The sequence below is a fragment of the Muntiacus reevesi genome, chromosome 4, assembly GCF_963930625.1.
Source record: "Muntiacus reevesi chromosome 4, mMunRee1.1, whole genome shotgun sequence".
NCBI lineage: Eukaryota > Metazoa > Chordata > Mammalia > Artiodactyla > Cervidae > Muntiacus > Muntiacus reevesi.
This window is the reverse complement of record NC_089252.1, coordinates 64,252,269-64,271,260: the sequence shown is the minus strand read 5'-3', so window position 1 is coordinate 64,271,260 and position 18,992 is coordinate 64,252,269. Positions and strand designations below refer to the sequence as shown.

At 38.1% G+C, this 18,992-nt stretch overlaps 1 protein-coding gene and 1 non-coding gene across 7 annotated transcripts in view; both read right to left on the bottom strand.

The window, feature by feature from the left end:
* The window catches only part of RBMS3 (RNA binding motif single stranded interacting protein 3), a 773,699-nt gene that overhangs the window by 400,580 nt on the left and 354,127 nt on the right, over positions 1 to 18,992 (bottom strand). The gene's annotated exons all lie outside the window — the stretch shown is intronic.
* TRNAG-CCC (transfer RNA glycine (anticodon CCC)) lies at positions 6,693 to 6,765 on the bottom strand. Its single transcript has one exon. It is a non-coding gene; the product is annotated as a tRNA-Gly (tRNA).

The window sequence follows — 18,992 nt, the reverse complement described above, 5'->3', positions numbered from 1 at the left end:
TGACTGCAATGAAAAGCTGTTATCAAGTAGAGCCTTAAGGAATGTTCTCATTTTGTTTTTTTTAATGTTCTCATTTTTATGTGATCATATATTATTTTAAAATAATTTCTTATTATTTATTCTCTTTACAGGAATAGGTACAATGTAATTCATATATGGAAAAGATTATGATTTTCTGGATCACTTTTTCTCTGAGTCAATATCAACTTAACTCCTTTAAAAAATACTCAAGTTCCTGAGCACTGGAGAATAATAGGTCCTCCGATAAGAATAAAATTGAATGTTTTTCTGCTGCTCAATGAGAGGGAATAGACAGCTCAGGAAGAAGAACAAAATGATGGTTTCAGAACCAAATTTAAAACAATGAAACTTCCTCTCTTCTTGCTGCCGAGCACCATGTTTCCATATTGGTCAGAATTGAACAAATTACTCAATTGAATCGAATCCTAACATATTTTATCAACTTAAGTGAATTAAAAAAAAATATTGTCTTGTGGAATTTTAAAATAATTATTCAAGCATAAGAATCACCAAGAGTGATAATTATAAATTATATTCTTATTACACTATTTTTTTATAATTATAAATTATAGTTTTCCAAACTTTGTTTTTGAGGATTCAGATTCAGTGGGCCTAGGGTGGAGCTCAAGAATCATTTCCAATCATACATTCAGGTGATGTACATATGATTAACTCAGCTGCTTTGCCCTATCGGTGATATTCAGAAAGAATTCAAGAATATTCTCTGAATAGCTAATTTCCCCTCTTCCCTTTCCCATCCTGCTCTTACTAATTCTCCTGCTATGCACTAAGAATTACTGAATGCCTGCCGCATGGCAGTCCTGTACTAGGTATTGGGTGAAGTTGACAGGGAATTTGTATCCAACCTTTGCTTCTAGATTACTCATTGCCACTCTAGGGATGATAAAAACTGATAGAATAATAAAATGCATATAAATCAATAATCTGTTTCTTCAAAATTCTCTGAACTTGAACTGTAGCTGTTAGTTAACATAAGGACATTCACCAGCTTATCTATCCCAGGAAACAGAAGACAAAATGAAGATGGTGTTCAACAGAAGTCCTACTTTACACTTTGTGAAGGAAACTAGAATCTGTATCTTGCTCTATAAAAAATGAGATCTTTTTTCGAGATTCTTCAAGAGTTGGCAAGATGAAGAAGCAATACAAATCAGGAAGAAAAATAAAGCACCAAGGTCAGCCAGCTGCTCCTAAGCTTTAGTTACCTTCAGGGAGAAGCCATATACTGCTTTTAGTTTCTGCCTTCCTATCTTTTCTGTTTCATAAAATAAGAAACATGATATCCTGCAAACTACTATGAATTTAACACAGAATTGTCACCAGGAATAAGAATGCTCATTCTTTGATTTGAACTTTCAAGCCTATTTCTGGAGGTACAAGTTTTATTAGCACTGCACTAGGAGATACACATTAGTGTCAAATAGAAATAGCCTTAACACAACTGGATTTTAAACCGTGTCTCTCTGATTTAGCCATGTCTTTGTTTAAAAGTTGGACTGAAAATGGGTAAAGGAGAAAGAATATAATCAAGTATTTGATCTATTGCTGATTCAACATGTGATCTCACCAAAATTCAAATTCTTGATAAGAGGAATTTTTTAAATTGACAGACAACACAACTATAGATGGGCTCTCTGTTAGGTGAAACAGTTTACAAACCAGGCTATCTGAATAGAAACTTCATCTTCTAAAAGTAATCAGTTCATTACTAAGACATAACAACTTTACCAATTTTAATAATCTCCATCTGTAAATATCAAATATAAAACGTTCAACTGAAGTGAAAATATCAGTTCAAACTGAGCTCTTTCTTCACAGAAGGAACATATTTTGTATAAGTACTTAGAGCAAGGAGGTCTGTTTATATTTATTACTCCCAATAATTCTTTCAGACAAGTTTTACAGATGAGGAGACAGACTTGGAGGAGTTAAATAATTTGCCCTCATTAAAATAGCCAGTAGACAGAGGAATATAAACCTGCGCTGTTGGGTAATAAAGTCTACGTACTTTGTACTCTGAATTCTGTCAAGTCTTTAGAAAAAGACAGTTCTCATCATTAAGGTGTGAATTACTTATTTCATCAGTTCTAAAATGCAAATTTTTATTTTATATTTTAATGACTCTAAAATTAGGATCTTTCTTAAAGTAGCTGTCAGCCATATATAATCAGGATGCAACCATCTTTACCCATGTGTGAGCTTCAAAAGGGCCAGGAATGGTGACTTAGAGGAAACCTCAGACACCAGTGGAGCATCCTTCTAAGCAATGCTATGCCACCAATGCTCCTGATGGCATATAAGAGCATGCTGTGTGGGGAAAGACATGGGATATGACAATTCTTAGCTATAAAATTAATCGGAATTAGATTCAAATTGTGAACAATTGTTTAGAATAACTTAAGTAGTTTAATTGTATTTTCTTTTTTATGGGTGCACAAGAATAACTTTTTAAACTCTTTGCTTAAATAAGTCTAAAGAGTTATATGAAAATGACCTATAAGATTGTGTTGTCAGCTGAAAAGATAATGTGTTTTCTTGTGGTATATGATCTCAAGTAAAGCAGATGAAATACATGAATCAGACCCTTTAAATTCTTAAATCCAGAGGATTTAGGGGAAGATGCTAGTGCATTTGTTTCTCCGTACCCTCTGATGGTTGGGATGTGAAAGTATCGGCCCACTAGAGAGACCACAGGCCCTCCCTAATTCATCCCCACTGAGGTCACATCTGAAAGGTAAGGAGACACCAGTCTGAGTCCTGTGCAAGGAAAGCCTCAATCCCTCCCTTTCTCCGGGGAGAAATGTTCCAGTTGCATTGACATCAACTGTGGACCTCAGCCCATTTTAAAAAATTGTTTTGATAAAAAATATGGACTCATGGAACAGCTGAGGCAGCCTGTGCATTTCATTTGGCTGGTGAGCATTAATGAAGCAACTACAATTGAGCTATGCTGGGAGTTCCCTCACAAAATATGTGTTATTCCTTGATCATCCCTCTGAATCCAGGGCTACTTCCAGGTTCTGTTCTGTTTTATCCAGGGATGGAAAGTGTCTGCTATCAGAGGTTGGAGGCTCATGTAACAAGAATGAGTCAGGGTTTGCAGAAGCTGGGTTTCTCTCTGGGAGTATATGGAGAGCTCTGCACACTAACTCCGCAGAAATGTAGTTCACTCTGCATCTCTGCCCCAGTGTGGGCCTGGCAAGGCATGCAGTGGATGCTAGACAATGCCAGGACCAGCATCCCATTTTCCAGATGAAACACAGACAGACTAACTGACTCCTCCGGGACTCTTAAGAATTGGCATGGCCAGATTATCTACCTGTCATCTGCCCTTCCTCTCCCTCCCTCTTTTCCTTCTTTCCTTCCCTCCATTACAAATTCCTTCAACAAATACGTGTTGAGTACCTAAACCAATGGTGAGAAACAAACAATTCCTGACCGAAGTAAACTTACAGTCCATACAGGGCTATGAATAAATAAACAGGCAAATATGGCTCAAGAACAATAATGATCTGGAGGTGGACATACATGAGCACAATAAGAGAGACAATGATGGATGCTCAGGAATGCTTCCTGGAGGAAGTAGCATCCCATTCAATCTTTCATAATGAGAGAGGTAAATATTCTTATTATGATTTTTTTTTTTCAGATAAAAAGGCAGAGGTTCAAACAAAAGAAGTGGTAGAACCAGGGTGGCAACCCAGACTTCTTTATTCTCTATAATAGCAATGGGGAAGCCAATTCTTTCCTGTGTGTTAGGGACTGTTCTGGTCATTTTTAAAATATTAACATGAAATCCTATTAGTGTTCCCAGTTTACACATAAAGACATGCAGAGATGGATAAGGAGCATTCCCCCTGGTCGGTGGTGAAGCTGGTGAAGCCAGATGCTCAGCATCACACCCTTGCTCTAGTCACTGTGTTCCTCTTGATGACGTTTATTAAAAACTGGCATTGACAGCCAGGTCTACTGATAGGGCAGGTGCTCTGTGTTTTTCACTCCTAATAATGATACTACTATTATAAAGTTTGTATATTCACATCTTACAGCTCAGGGATTGCCAGACAAGAATGGTCAAAGCACCATTCATAACTAACAGTAAATCTGCTCAACCACTACTTTAGGTAAATAATTATTGTCTAATGGTTTAGATGTAGGTCATCTGCAAGACTCACACTTCAAACTGTATATCCCATGGACTAATACATGTTTCCCCTGTTATCTCAAGGCAGAGCATTCCCATGAAACCTTTCATAAGCCCAAATGGCATAAAGCAAAGAAATGATTACCTTAGCAAGACCTTGCTATTGATGCACATTATAAATTGAGATAACTGACAGATGCTCAGAGATACAGTTCAAAGCTCTGGCAATTTGATGCTGAGATGCTGAGGGCAGGACTGAGGCAGGCGCTCAGTGGGGCCGTTCTCACTGCTGGGGGAGGTGGGGGTGCCTTGGTGAAGGCTTCCTGCAAACAAACACTGAAGGTACTTTCTCTTTTTGCTCTTTTTCAGAAAAGCAAACATCCTCTTTGGATTTCTTTTGGTTAGCCAAAAGAAGTATTGACATAGGTCTTTCATAAATGTGAAATGGCATAAAGAGATTTTCAAAAAGTGGGGAGGACCTATATTGACGTCTAGGCTTAAGACAGCATGATCACATTTTGCCAAAATCTAAAGGCTTTTACATTCAAGCAGACGTTCCTGACTTTCATGGAGTCTTCCATGATTTTTACCCTCACATTCTTTCTTCTTGGAACTACAAATTTTCGAGACGGGAGTGAGCTGACTAGTAGGCTTTTCATTTTTCCAATGACCCTGAAACAGAGTTTCCAGAGACTTGTCTGAGACCAAACAGCTAGCTGAAGGCAGGGCTGCTCAGTCTGGATTACCCTGCACACACCAAGGTATTCCACTTAGTTTCCAGATCAGGGAAGTGGCCTAAGTTATCCTTTCCTCTTCATGCAGTTAAGCATAGACATATGCAGGCATTCAATACATACACACTATCCTATTTTTAAGGGCTTTCGGTTCATCACTGAAATCTGTAATTCAGTCACTATTTGGAAACACTTCTTCTCCCAGTGACTTGGGTGGGGGACAGGTATGTATCTTCATGTAACTCAGCAGACGATCTGCTTCGGTGACCTTCTTAACACCTGGGAGCACATTTGCAGCTTGCGAAAAGTATGCACTTTGTAGAGTAAGTAGAGATTATTGGCCATAGGTCACAGAAGGTTGTCAAAGCTGATAAAGGGTGGGGTATCTGGAGGCGTCACCAAGGAAACACGTCTTGCATCAAATTATCTTCCCCAAGGATCAAAGATTTTGCTTACACTTGTTTTAAGTTGGTTCCATGGGATCTGTTACAGAATATCACAAAAATGTTGGGGAAAATAAAAAGCCTGTGTTTAGCAGTACCACAGTCTGTGTTTAGTGCTGAAAAATTTACATAATTTCTAATCCTGATGGAAGCAGGAAATACATTCTTTTCTGTCAGAAGATATCATCATACACTGAGCCTTTTGAGGGAATCAAAATAATATGTTCATATTTACTTATGTTCATATTTATGCTCTTTTTGTTTTTCAAATGAACTTATCTACAAAGTAGAAATAGTCACAGATGTAGAAAACAAATTTATGGTTCAGTTTTCAGTGTATATGGGATTGACATATACACACCTCTGTATACAAAAGAGATAAACAAAAAGATCCAACTGTACAGTGCAGGGAACTATAGTCAATTATTCTGTGATAATCTATAAAAGAATCTAGAAAAGAATGGATATATGTATCTACATAACTGATTCACTTTGCTGTAGAACAGAAAGTTACATAACATTGTAAATCCCCTATACTCCAACATTTTTTAAAATTTCCTAAGTTTCCAAATGAAGATAAGAGATAGAAAACCATCAGAAACAAAAATGTATGGTGGTCCATTGGGGTTCTCTGTCTCTTATATTATCCCTTTCCCTCACCTTGCTCCTCTTTGCAGTAGTCATAGAAAGATTTTAAAACAACATTAAAACACAGTAAGAGGAAGAGATAAGAAATCTGGCCAATCAAGGCTCTATTTTCAGGGTATTCAAAAGTCACTACCCTCAAGACAATTCCTTTACCAGACATGTCATTTAAAAGCATCCATTTGTTCCAGGAGTAACATCCTTCATCCTTGTTGCTCAGTCCACTCCCCTCTACCCAGCTCTCCATCACACCACTGGCATTCGCCATCAAGCAGGCATTCCGTTTTCCAATAAGGTGATGAAGGGCATTTAGGTTACCTTTCCTTTAGTGGGTTTTCATCGTTTTCTCCAGCATACTCCAGCATATGCTTTCTCCACTCATTTGCTTTGAATATAGCCTTTCAAAAAATGATACTTTTCAGAAATGGAGAATGTCATTGTGGAAGGAGCAAAAAAGAGAACTGACATCTATAATGTTCATTCATTTTCTAGTATTCAGCGCCTACTTAAGGGTAAGGATTTTATTATACTAGGACCAGCTTAAAATTAAATATATTGAAATAGGATATTAATAATAAACAACTCCCTAAAATAGCAGATTACCCTATTCATCCTCAAGCAACTTTATAGACTAGAGTCTACTTTTTTGTATTTTGGATATGCTGCATGGCATGTAGGATCTTGTTCCCTGACCAGGGCTTGAACCCGTGGCCTCTGCATTGGGAGTGCAAAGTCTTAACCACTGGACCACCAGGGAAGTCCCAGGACTACTTTTTACCCAGGAGGACACTGAAACACAGGGGAGGAAGTGATTTGCCTAAGTGTCTACAGTAAATGTGAAGTTTCTACAGCTGGAATGAGAAAGTGTATATTCTGTCTCCATAATCTATGCTTTACATCACTACACATGGATTCCCTGTGGTCAGCTATATTTTGATAGTACTTATTATTTATTTAAGATTAGGGTCTGTCCTAGGCACTTGGTAATTTTTTCACCTTGGATGTTTCTGCAGTGTGGGACAGTGAGGTTAACAGGTCAATTTCATGGTATACTTCATCTGATAGAAAATTATTCTGCTGCATAATATCCCTGAGTCCAATATTTAAAGCTGTCTCCAAATACATCTTGATCCATTTATTGAATGAACAGTATTTAGGTTCATGTTATGAAACTAATTGCATATGTACACTTTCAACAGTATCACTTTGCCTTCTGAGCTCTATTCTACTAATATACATAGCTCGCCCAAGCACTGTCGTATTATTCTATGTGCTTCTGTTACTTCACTCAGTTATTACTCTCTGGAATTACACTTTATTTATTAGCATTTTTCAGGTTCTTCTTCTCTTCCTCAGATGTAAACCACTCTCTGTCTTGTCTACCTTATCACTAGTACCTACAGCACGACTCCTAATTCATAATAAACATCCACAGAAAGAACAAATGAATATATTCATTGATTTTTTCACAAAGGACATCAGAGGTGGAAGAGTATACAGAAGCTCAGTTTCTTTCAGTTTATGAATGAAAGAACCACATTCTGGTAATAAAGAGCATGAAAGTCGTAACTTAGTTTTTATTTCTGGGGTATTCTACAGTGCCTGGTACAAGACAGGTATTCCATAAATGTATTTATATTTCACTATGACAAAGTCAAAGCTAAATTAAGGGTCTCAACTTCAAGGTTGGAACTAATTCCATAAGCTATGTTTTCTATTTTTTACAGGTACATGGTAGCTTTGCAATTAGGATTTTCCTCTTTTATCTGAGGGATTTTCTTCCTTTCCTTTAAAAATGGCACAGGGCATACTTTTTACTGCCACAACAAAGTTGAATGCTTGAACGAGGCAACCTTAATCTCAGCCAACACAAACATTGTCTTCACTCCAGAACTTGATAGTAAGTTGACAGAAGACTTTTCTGATAGGTTATAGTTTGTCCTTCTCAATAGAGGGAGATAAAATGCTAGTCAAATTTACTAAAGAGTTTAATACAAAACACTGTAGTCTCTTTGTAGATACAACCTCTATGCTCTGTGTTTATTATTTTACTAATGATGTGTGTGCATGCTCAGTTTCCTCTGACTCTTTGCGAGCCAACAACGTAGCCCGTCAGGCTCTTCTGTCCATGGGATTTCCCAGGCACAAACACTGGAGTGGACTGCCATTTCATCCTCCAGGAGATCTTTGTGACTCTGGAATTGAACCTGGTTCTCCTGTGTTACAGGCAGATTATTTACCACTGAGCCAACTGGGAAGCCCTTAGTAATGACAAAGATCATCAGAGTAAATCTGCATCCTGAAGACAGTCAGGAGTCCCTATCTTTCCCATTGATCTGTGAACAGCCTTCTCCTTTTTTTTTTCCCCCCAAATTTTCCCCAGTTTATTTATTTATTTAAGTGTGTGTGTGTGTGTGTGTGCGTGCGTGCGCGTGCATCATATTCAACTCTTGTGACCCCATGAACTGTAGCCCACCAGGCTCCTCTTTCCATGGGATGTCCCATGCAAGAATATTGGAATGGGTTGCCATTTTACATGCCATGGGATCTTCCTAGCCCAGGGATTGAACCCATGTCTCCTGTGTCTTCTGTATTGGCAAGTGGATTCCTTACCACTGTGCCACTATTTATTTTCACAGGAGCAAAACTGCTTTACACTGTTGTGTTGACTTCTGCTGCACAATGAAGTGAATCAGCTACATGCAGACATACATCCCCTCGTCCACATGCCTTCTGCCCCACCATCCCGTCCCTCTAGGCCATTGCACAGCACCAAGCCGAGGCCCCTGTGCCGTTCAGCAGCCTCCCGCTAGCTGTCTGCTTCACACATGGGGGTGCAGATCTGTCAGTGCTCCTCTCCCAGTTCATCCCACCTGCCCTTTCCCCCTCTACGCACATCCTGCCGAAATGGAGACTATTTAAATTTTTTAAAGTTCAGCATTTATAACTACATAAGTACATACAGATTTATGTTTTCATTCCAGCCTCTTCAATGATTTTGGAGTAGGAAAGAGTTTAAAATTCTATGTGTTAGATCAGCTGCATTTAAGGAGATAGAATTAACATGTTCTCTTTCACCGATAGAAGCATAAAGCAGCAGACATATGGAGCAAGAAAACATGAATAAAGAACCCAGAAGGCTTACCGGGATAAGGACCAGAGTTTCAGGGATGCAACACTAGCCTGACTCTCATGTCGGCCAGCATCTTCCAGCAGCCATAACAGCTGTGGGTCCAGGCATATGTTTGGGAGGCACTGGAGGGAGTGCTTCATTTAAAAATAATCACTGTTACATTTCTTAGACTTAATAGATACATTCAAACATTTAAAAAGTTGACTTGTGTTTTACCAATATCTAAAATAATAGTAATACTGAACTAATTGATTCATCACATTATTTCAATTATGAATAAAACCACCCAATGTAATTCCCTAAAACAGTGACCTTTTTAAAAAGGGTAAACTGGTGGCTTTAGATTACGGAGGATAAGCACCTCAAAATAGTCAAGGATTGGCTACTAGGATGACCTGTTAACAAACATCTCTAGGAAGAAAGTTAATAAAGACCTTTATTCCCCCTAAATGAAAGTCCTTTTAAGAATGCTAAAGTTTACCTACACGTTTGTCAAAAAAACTTGTAATTTAGTCTCACTTTGCATTTTCATAAGCAGATATGGAAATCTAGTACACAAAGATAATACACTTAAACTTTTTTCTGCTGACTTTTTAACAGCATTTATATAGTAAGCAGGCCATCTTGGTTAAAAAAGTAACTACCTACTGGGACTTCCCTGGTGGTCCAGTGGTTAAGAATCAACCTGCCAATGCAGAGGACATGGGTTTGATCCCTGGTCCAGTAAGATCCCCCCTGCTGCAGGGATCCTCGGTGTATTCATCCATTCACTGGACACATTGCCCCAACTACTGAGCCTGTGCGTTAGGGCCCATGCTCTGCAACAAGACAAACCTTTGCAATGAGGGCAAACTTGAGAGTAGACCCCGCTTGCCACAACTAGAGAAAGCCTGTATGCAGCAGCAAAGAACCAAAGCAGTCAAAAATAAATCCATAGGTTAAAAAAATAAAATGAAATCAAAAAAGAACCACAGCCTATGTCACATGAGCTTTATCCTAGTGAGAGCCTCTAAAACTGTTGTTACTATGACTCAAGGTTACTGGTGACACATATCTGGCTCCAGTGGGAAGTGAGATATAAGCTGTGAATTTGGACATAGCTGAGAGTTATCATTCATAGCAAAAGTAAAAACTTTTCCAAAAATAATACGAAGAAGTAATTGGGAAATGGCCAATTGCATGAAATAGGTAATTAAAAATGTATGAAAACATTTGCTATATATGCTATAATTCTTAATAAGGGGCATGTATAGGAATATCAACAAAAATAAGAAGGATGGCATGCAAATCTAACTTCTAATGGGCCCAGTTTAGGAAACAATTTCATGGTGGGCGAAAAAATTATAAAATTTAGTCTTGCCATTGGCATACTCAACATTTTCATTTGTTTTTTTGAACTGTTAAATCTCTCTTCACCACTATTCACTCTTATTTTAACTCCCAGTAAACTTTTCTCAGGGTTCCAAGCATATGTAAGTTTATTTTCCTGTGCTCAGCTTTCATTTTCTAAGATCCAGGATTCATGGGCTTTTAGTGAATACAACGTACTACACCATGGTTTCTTGGGAACTTAAAACATTCAATAGATGATCCTTGAGAAGGCAAGAATAAACAGCCTCAAGTGCAAAAACACTTCACTGGACCAAAACATAATACATTCAGCAATGTGGCCTTAAGTTGGACACATAATCCAGAGGTGTGTGAAAGGTGGTATCAAACATTAAACTTTGCTTTGTTAATAACATCATCCAGAAGACTTACCAAATCTTCTAACATGGAAATTTTGGAGTTTTCAAGTGAATTGAGCGAGTTGTATGAATATTCTGCTGACAGACGTTAATTTGAGCAATGTGCCCAGTGAATGGATGGACACACTGAGGATGATAAGATGAGAAACTGGCCCAGGTCAGCAGAGAGGCTCTTTCTTCATTCCCTGCCTTCTCCACTGCCACACTGCCCATCTGGCTTCATAAAGTTCTCTTACTATAGGCCTCCATCTATAGCAGCAGGGGCCCCAAAGAAATAAACAACATGGTCCTCACCATCATAAAGTGACAATAGCAGGTCTGTCATTGTGACTGTAAGTGATTTACAACTATCCTCAATCCTAATAAGTACATTACAACTTTCGGAGGGAGATTTTTTTTCTCTTCTATAAGCTGTTTTTATACTCTTGCCTCCCTATCCTTTTCAAAGTATTAGAATGAAAAAAAAATTTATATGTGCATTTTCCTTCTTACATGCCTTCCCACACACTTTACAAGAAGATGTGAAAAAGTTTTCTCATAATTCTTTCCCTATCTAATTTCCTCTGGGCTTGAAAAGAATCACCACTCCTCTAGCAGATGCTACTCTAATATTTGTTGCTGTTGTGACGTTCTTGCTGGGATGAGAGAGAAAGAAAGGAAGTTCAAGTAGCATTCAGCTGCTGGATACAGACTACAATGGTAGGTATTCTCTACAATTATTGTGGTTTTTAAAAACGCTTGGTGAGTTATCTGATGTTCTTCCCTGACAGATATCTCTAGAAACCAACATGTTTTTGGTGACATTATGGATCTCAGGAAAAGAAGACTTCATTTTACCTCTAAAAGTTGACTTTTTGCACTAGAGCATCTTAGATGCTTCATCATCATACCATCACCAGTTCCTTATAACCAAGAACCTATCGAGAAATGACAAGGTGAGGAAACTTGGGCTTAGGCCTCCTGTGTTTCTTAAAATATATTTAATTTCCTAAACTGCTAACACAATTGTATACTAGAAACCAACACTATTCTGTGAAGCAATTATCTTTCAATTAAGAACTAATATTTAAAATTTAAAAATTAACAATAAGGGATGCTATATAATGGAAGCTGACACAACATTGTAAATCAACTATAATAAATTTAAAAAAAAGAGTAACAGGAGATATTCTGTGTAAAGGCCCCCACTCTCATCTCTCATCTCTCTACCCCAAAACACTTCAGAGGCAGTTTTAGATCATCATACAAGAAAAGGTGACTATATCTTGCCTTTTCTAACATAAAAGAGTGGTTTGTATTATTTAAAACACACACACACACACACACACACACACGACTATCCCCTAAATAAAAAATAGCACATTATCAGTGACCCAGAAGCATCTGCTCTTCTTCCTACTTATCACCCTCTACCCAGAGGTGGCACTCACTCTATCATCATCATCGCCCAGTGTTGGGTCTTTTCCAGCTCCATATATACAGAAATCATAATGGGTGTTCTTTTTTGTGTCTGACTTGTTATAATAACATGCATGACCTCATTTAATTCTTAAACCAACCCTACAACACAAACAATATCATTCCTATTTTACAAATCACAGAAATGATGTTCAAAAAGTTGAGAGAGGGACCATGTCATGACACCAGTGTTGTTGGAGCTGACTCTGACACTGGGTCTCCCCAGCACTAAACTTAGGTCATCAGCAGGCAAGGCAGTCATAAGAAAACATTCTTTCTCCTTCAGCCCTTCAACTTTTGATATCACTACAATAGTCATGGGTAACCTGGATGTGGTCTCCCCTGACTTCCTACCTTCCTCATTTCCACCATCTACCCATCTTTCCATCCATTTTGCAATACCCGCCTTCCCACTCTTGGACAGGCACTGCAGGGAGAATGAAAATGACTTTACTCCTGACATATCTACAGGAATTCAGGAGCTATTCTTTAAAAACTGGTCTTCCTGGGACTTCAGCTGTATATTTCTCCCATATATCAGCTTGGATTTTGCAGAGTAAGCCTAATTTTGTTCTGGCTTTCCTATTGCACATTTAAAATTGTGAATATTGTTTCTTGTGCATAATTGTTTCCAATTATTAAATGAAATTGGCCAACTGACTATAAAATATATTCTTTTTATTTCCCCAGGAATATAGTGAGAAAATAGAGTGATTTAAAAAAAAAAATAATTCCAGGGAAACAGCTGATAAGCTTCTCTGGGGACATGGGAAGTGGCATGATCAGGCTGCAAGGCTGCAGTCCTCAGGGACAGCTGTGGTACCCTGGGGTGGGGGACGGGCTGCAGAAGCCAGCTCTGAGCCAGAAAGGGCCCTGAGCCTTGTGGGCTGGTGGGGCGGCCTCTCAGTTGCACACACCTGTCAAAACAGATCACTTTGTACATTTCCAATGTATGCAGTTTGTTGAACATAAATTATACTTCACTAGCATTGACTTATGGAGAAGGAAATGGCAACCCACTCCAGTGTTCTTGCCTCGAGAATCCCAGGGACGGGGGAGTCTGGTGGGCTGCCGTCTGTGGGGTCGCACAGAGTCAGACACGACTGAAGTGACTTAGCAGCAGCAGCAGAAGCAGCAGCATTGACTTAAAAGAAAAAAACTGGAAGAGCAGAGACGAGCTGAATTTTCCTACACTTAGAGGGCACTTCTTTTCCGCTTGCTGGTTAACTCGTCCTGAACACGGAAGGGCTGCTACAGTGGCTCCATCTCTCCTCAACCAACGCTGCTTCACTTCCTCAAACCCTGCTTTTGTAAATCCCCAAAGCAAGTACTTTTATCGCCCATTTTGAACACTATTGCATTCTCCCATCATTCTATGGCTTTTAAAACTCAAGCAAGCCAAAAGTAAAGACACAGGATAGACTTCTCATTTATATGAGGAAGTGGTAAAAGAAAATAAGAATTGACTTCAGTTCTCTGTGTTCATTGCTAAAGATGACAATGATCTCAGCTCAGTTCAGTCACTCAGTCATGTCTGACTTGTTGAGAACCCATGGACTACAGTACACCAGGCCTCCCTGTCCATCATCAACTCCTAGAGTTTACTCAAACTCATGCCCAATGAGTCTGTGATGCCATCCTCTGTCGTCCCCTTCTCCTCCTGCCCTCAATTTTTCCCAGCATCAGGGTCTTTTCAAATGACTCAGCTCTTCACATCAAGTGGCCAAAGTATTGGAGTTTCAGCTTCAGCATTAGTTCTTCCAATGAACATCCAGGACTGATCTCCTTTAGGATGGACTGGTTGGATCTCCTTGCAGTCCACAGGACTCTCAAGAGTCTGCTCCAACACCACAGTTCAAAAGCATCAGTCCTTCAGTGCTCAGCTTCCTTTATAGTCCAACTCTCACATCTATACATGACTACTTGTAAAACCATAGCCTTAACTAGATGGACTTTTGTTGGCAAAGTAATGTCTCTGCTTTTTAATATGCTGTCTAGATTGGTCATAACTTTTCTTCCCAGGAGCAAGTGTCTTTTAATTTCATGGCTGCGGTCATTATCTGCAGTGATTTTGGAGCTCAAAAAAATAGTCTGTCACTGTTTTCACTGTTTCCTCATCTATTTGCCATGAAGTGATGGGACCAGATGTCATGATCTTAGTTTTCTGAATGCTGAGTTTTAAGCCAGCTTTTTCACTCTCCTCTTTCACTTTCATCAACAGGCTTTTTAGTTCTTTGCTTTCTGCTATTAAGGGTGGTGTCATCTGCATATCTGAGGCTATTGATATTTCTCCTGGCAATCTTCATTACAGCTTCTGCTTCATCCAACTCAGCGTTTCTCATGATGTACTTGCATATAAATTAAATAAGCAGGCTGACAGTATACAGCCTTGACAAACTCCTTTCCTGATTTGGAACAAGTCTGTTGTTCATGTCTGGTTCTAACTGTTGCTTCCTGACATGCATACAGATTTCTCAGGAGGCAGGTCAGGTGGTCTGGTATTCCCATCTCTTGAAGAATTTTCCACAGTTTGTTGTGATCTACACAGTCAAAGGCTTTGGCATAGTTAATAAAGCAGAAGTAAATATTTTTCTTGAACTCTCTTGCTTTTTCGATGATCCAACGGATGTTGGCAATTTGATCTCTGGCTCCTCTGCATTTTCTAAATCCAGCTTGAACATCTGGAAGTTCATAGTTCATGTACTGTTGAAGCCTGGCTTGGAGAATTTTGAGGATTACTTTGCTAGTGTGTGAGATGAGTGCAATTGTGCAGCAGTCTGAGCATTCTTTGGCATTGCCTTTCTTTGGGGTTGGACTGAAAACTGATCTTTTTCAGTTTTGTGGCCACTGCTGAGCTTTCCAAATTTGCTGGCATATTGAGTGCAGCACTTTCACAGCATCATCTTTTAGGATTTGAAATAGCTCAACTGGAATTCCATCACCTCCACTAGCTTTGTTTGTAGTGATGGTTCCTAAGGCCCACTTGACTTCACATTCCAGGATGTCTAGTTCTAAGTAAGTGATCACACCTTCGTGGTTCCAGGTCATGAAGATCTTTTTCGTATAGTTCTTCTGTGTATTCTTGCCACCTCCTTGTAATATCTTCTGCTTCTGTTAGGTCCATACCATTTCTGTCCTTTATTGAGACCATCTTTGCATGAAATGTTCCCTTGGTATCTCTAGTTTTCTTGAAGAGATCTCTAGTCTTTGCCATTCTATTGTTTTCCTCTATTTCTTTGCATTGATAGCTGAGGAAGGCTTTCTTATTTCTGTAGTCTAAACAAATATTTTACAACAAGTCCTAGGTTTTTGGATCACTTCTGTGGGTGATCCAATATTTGACACTTGAGCAATCACTCTGGGACTCAAGTTTTCTGTTACAAATGAAGATTCAGGAATAAATGCTCCATAATATCTTTTACTGTTATAAAAAAAAATAATCTTAAAGAACATGCTATGAACCTAAAACATGGGTTTTTTGACCAGAAACCCAAGGTCATGTGAGTTGACTGACATTCTGTTCATCCAACATAATATTGGGCTGCTGCTGCTGCTAAGTCACTTCAATCGTGTAGGGAAGTTAATATATTACTTATAATCTAAAATGTCAGTCAAGCATGGTAATTTAAAGCTACTATTTTTATAGCATCTGAACACTGTTAGTCCAAATGCACACACACTGTTATACATCATGATAAAACCAGAAACGTATAATTTAGTTGATCTTTTCATTTCTGTTTACTCAGGACTTATCAGGAGTATATTACTAAAATAAAAAAAAGTATTTTTAAAATACATCTATCCCACTGTATTTTATCAAATATATATGATAATCCATTTATGTGAAACTGCTTTTTTGGTTTCTTTGTTTTAAATAGTCTTTTCTTTGGAGTTCACATGTTTCAGGTTCTTCATATATAATCTCATTAAATCTTAAAAATGTTCTATGACATAGATTTATCATCATCCTTGTTTACCATCAAAAGTCAAGCTAAGAGAAGCTCTCAAGGTTTGAAGGTCACAGGTTTTAAGTCAAGTGGTTTATCTCCAGGATTTGAGCATCTCTCCTCTTCCACAAGTGATTGGAAAACCCATGTTTAATTTGTTTTGATTTGTCTGTCAGGTAGGAGAATCCAGTCATGGAATATTATGATATAATGACTGCCTGCCATTAGAACCGTTTATCAAAAGGTGGAAGGAAAATCTGGACTGGGGAAGGAGCAGAAGGTGGGAATACTGACTCAGTTCAAGTTTGGGATTGGTTACTGAGGTCAATGTCATTGAAAACAAGCATTAATCTTGACTGAGCTAGTTTCGTTGTTAAATTGGGGTTATCGGGCAATTAGATCTCTAAAGTATACATCATCAGCACATTAGCACAAAATGAGCAACTTCCCATTTGACTTAACACTTTCCATGGGAAAGGAATTCCATCTGTAGATAGTGATATTCTCCCACAGCCTTACAGGATATGCATTTATGTAAACACAGGCTTTTTTATTGTTCAGAAAATAAGATCCCTTGAAATAGATCTGTGTCAAAGTCTCATTCATAATTATTCTCACAGCTCTGTATCAGATATTTGGCTGCTACACTTTTGCTGATATCCTGTTGGACATTAAATCCTGCATCTTCTCAGAAATATGGCATGAACACAACCATGAGGCAGTTCCCAGAAGACAAACAAATATACTGTGTTTCAACTGAGTAGGCCTAATTAATAAGGAATTTAATTACTGCTAACCAAGACCCACTATTTAATTTGTGGGGCCCAGAGCAAAAGGAACATAAGGGGTCCCTTGTTCAAAAATTGTGAAGAATTTCTAGATGGAGATAAAAGAGTGTAAACCTTGCATAGAGACCAGGGTGCTTCTATAGATCACAGAACCATGGAGGAGGGTCTCAGTGCTCATAAGGTTAACAAGAGGAGGACATGAAATTGGTTTGACTAAAATTCCTATAAATTGCAAAAGACATATTAAGAAACTAATCTAATCATTTACTATACAATTTCAAAATAAGACTGTAAAATTTGTTTGCAATATTTCTTTTAGATTTCAATGAAATTGTATCTGTGGATTGTAATTCTCTACTTCAGCTTTGGTTTATGATATACAATGACTAGTCAAAAAATCAAAAGCTGCCTGCTACCAATTAAACCTTTTTGTTAACATCAGTGTAGCTTCTTTTCTCTTGGTGTCTCTTTTACAGGCTGTTTTTAAAAAAATATTAGACCCTAAATAAAGAGTCTTCAAAATATTCCCCTTACAAGACAACTTTCTTTATCTTGTTGGTGGAAGAAAAACTTGGCAAAATTTTGTAACATATTTGTCACTGACTTTTCAGACAGTAAAGAATCTGTCTGATTCTGTCTGACCTGCAATGAATTTGCCTGCGATTGGGTTCAATTCCTAGGTCAGGAAGATCTCTGGAGAAGGAAATGGTTACCCACTCCAGTATGCTTGCCTGGAGAATCTCATGGACAGAGGAGTCTGGAGGGCTACAATCCATGGGGTAGCAGAGTCAGACAAAACTGAGTGACAAACACTTTCACTTTCACCAATATTTTAAATGTATTTGTTCACAGGCCTGCCTTGATCCATTTATCCTATAGATAAAGTTTTATAAGAACAATCATATACAAAACTGTTATGACAACACTGTGGTCATAGGACAAGATAGGAATGAATCTGAATCTCTAGCAACAGAGGACTCATAAATCATGGTCTATCCATGAAATAGAATTCTATACAGTGATTACAAGCAAACCTTTATATATAATAGCATGACAATGTGTCCAAGATAAACGCCCACTGGTGTCTATAGGAAGACATTTCATAAATATGAAAAAATATATGTAATATCTATTTATATACATATATACTAATTATTTTGATTTAAATAGATATTTTATTATTATTCATAATAACAACAAAAATCAATAGTTAAATTTGAAAGCTTCTTCAAGAAGTTAGGTGTTCTTCTAAATTTAAAATATCAGTTAATCCTCAATCTATGACATAGTTACTATAATCATCCTAAAGTTAGAAAGGAAAAAACTGAGGAGAAGAGAGGGTCAGTGACATGTTCAAGGTCACACAACTGGTAGATGAGGTCCAGACCTGTTACTCAAAGCCGCTGAGCTAGACTGCCTCTCAGGTGTACACCTGAGGAATACCTGTGTTTGGATACACACAAGAAATGTGTGGGACCTCATAACAGTTATCACCTGTGGTGATGAATGAGGAATTGGAGCTTACTTTATATTTCACACTTCATGAAACTTCATTTCTTTTTACATTGAAAATGCACTCCCTGAAAATACACTTTAATGCACAGTATGTCTAACGCTTCTGGTTTTCTACCCTGAAAACACAACTGCAGAAATTTAAAAGTTGCCCAAGAGTGTAAAACTGTATAATTTCAGCCTAGAAAGATTAGCTTGAATTACAAACTTGTGAAGATTCTTTGATTTACTCAATCCTTAGATTCTTCTAGTACATACGATTGACTTTTTACTGCTTTGTTGAGTATGCAATTTCACATAATACACATCACACTCATCCAAATAGCCAGTCATTTAGCTGTCTGCGTGGTGTACTTATGCATTCTGTCATACACTGTGAGCAAAATACAGCTGAATTT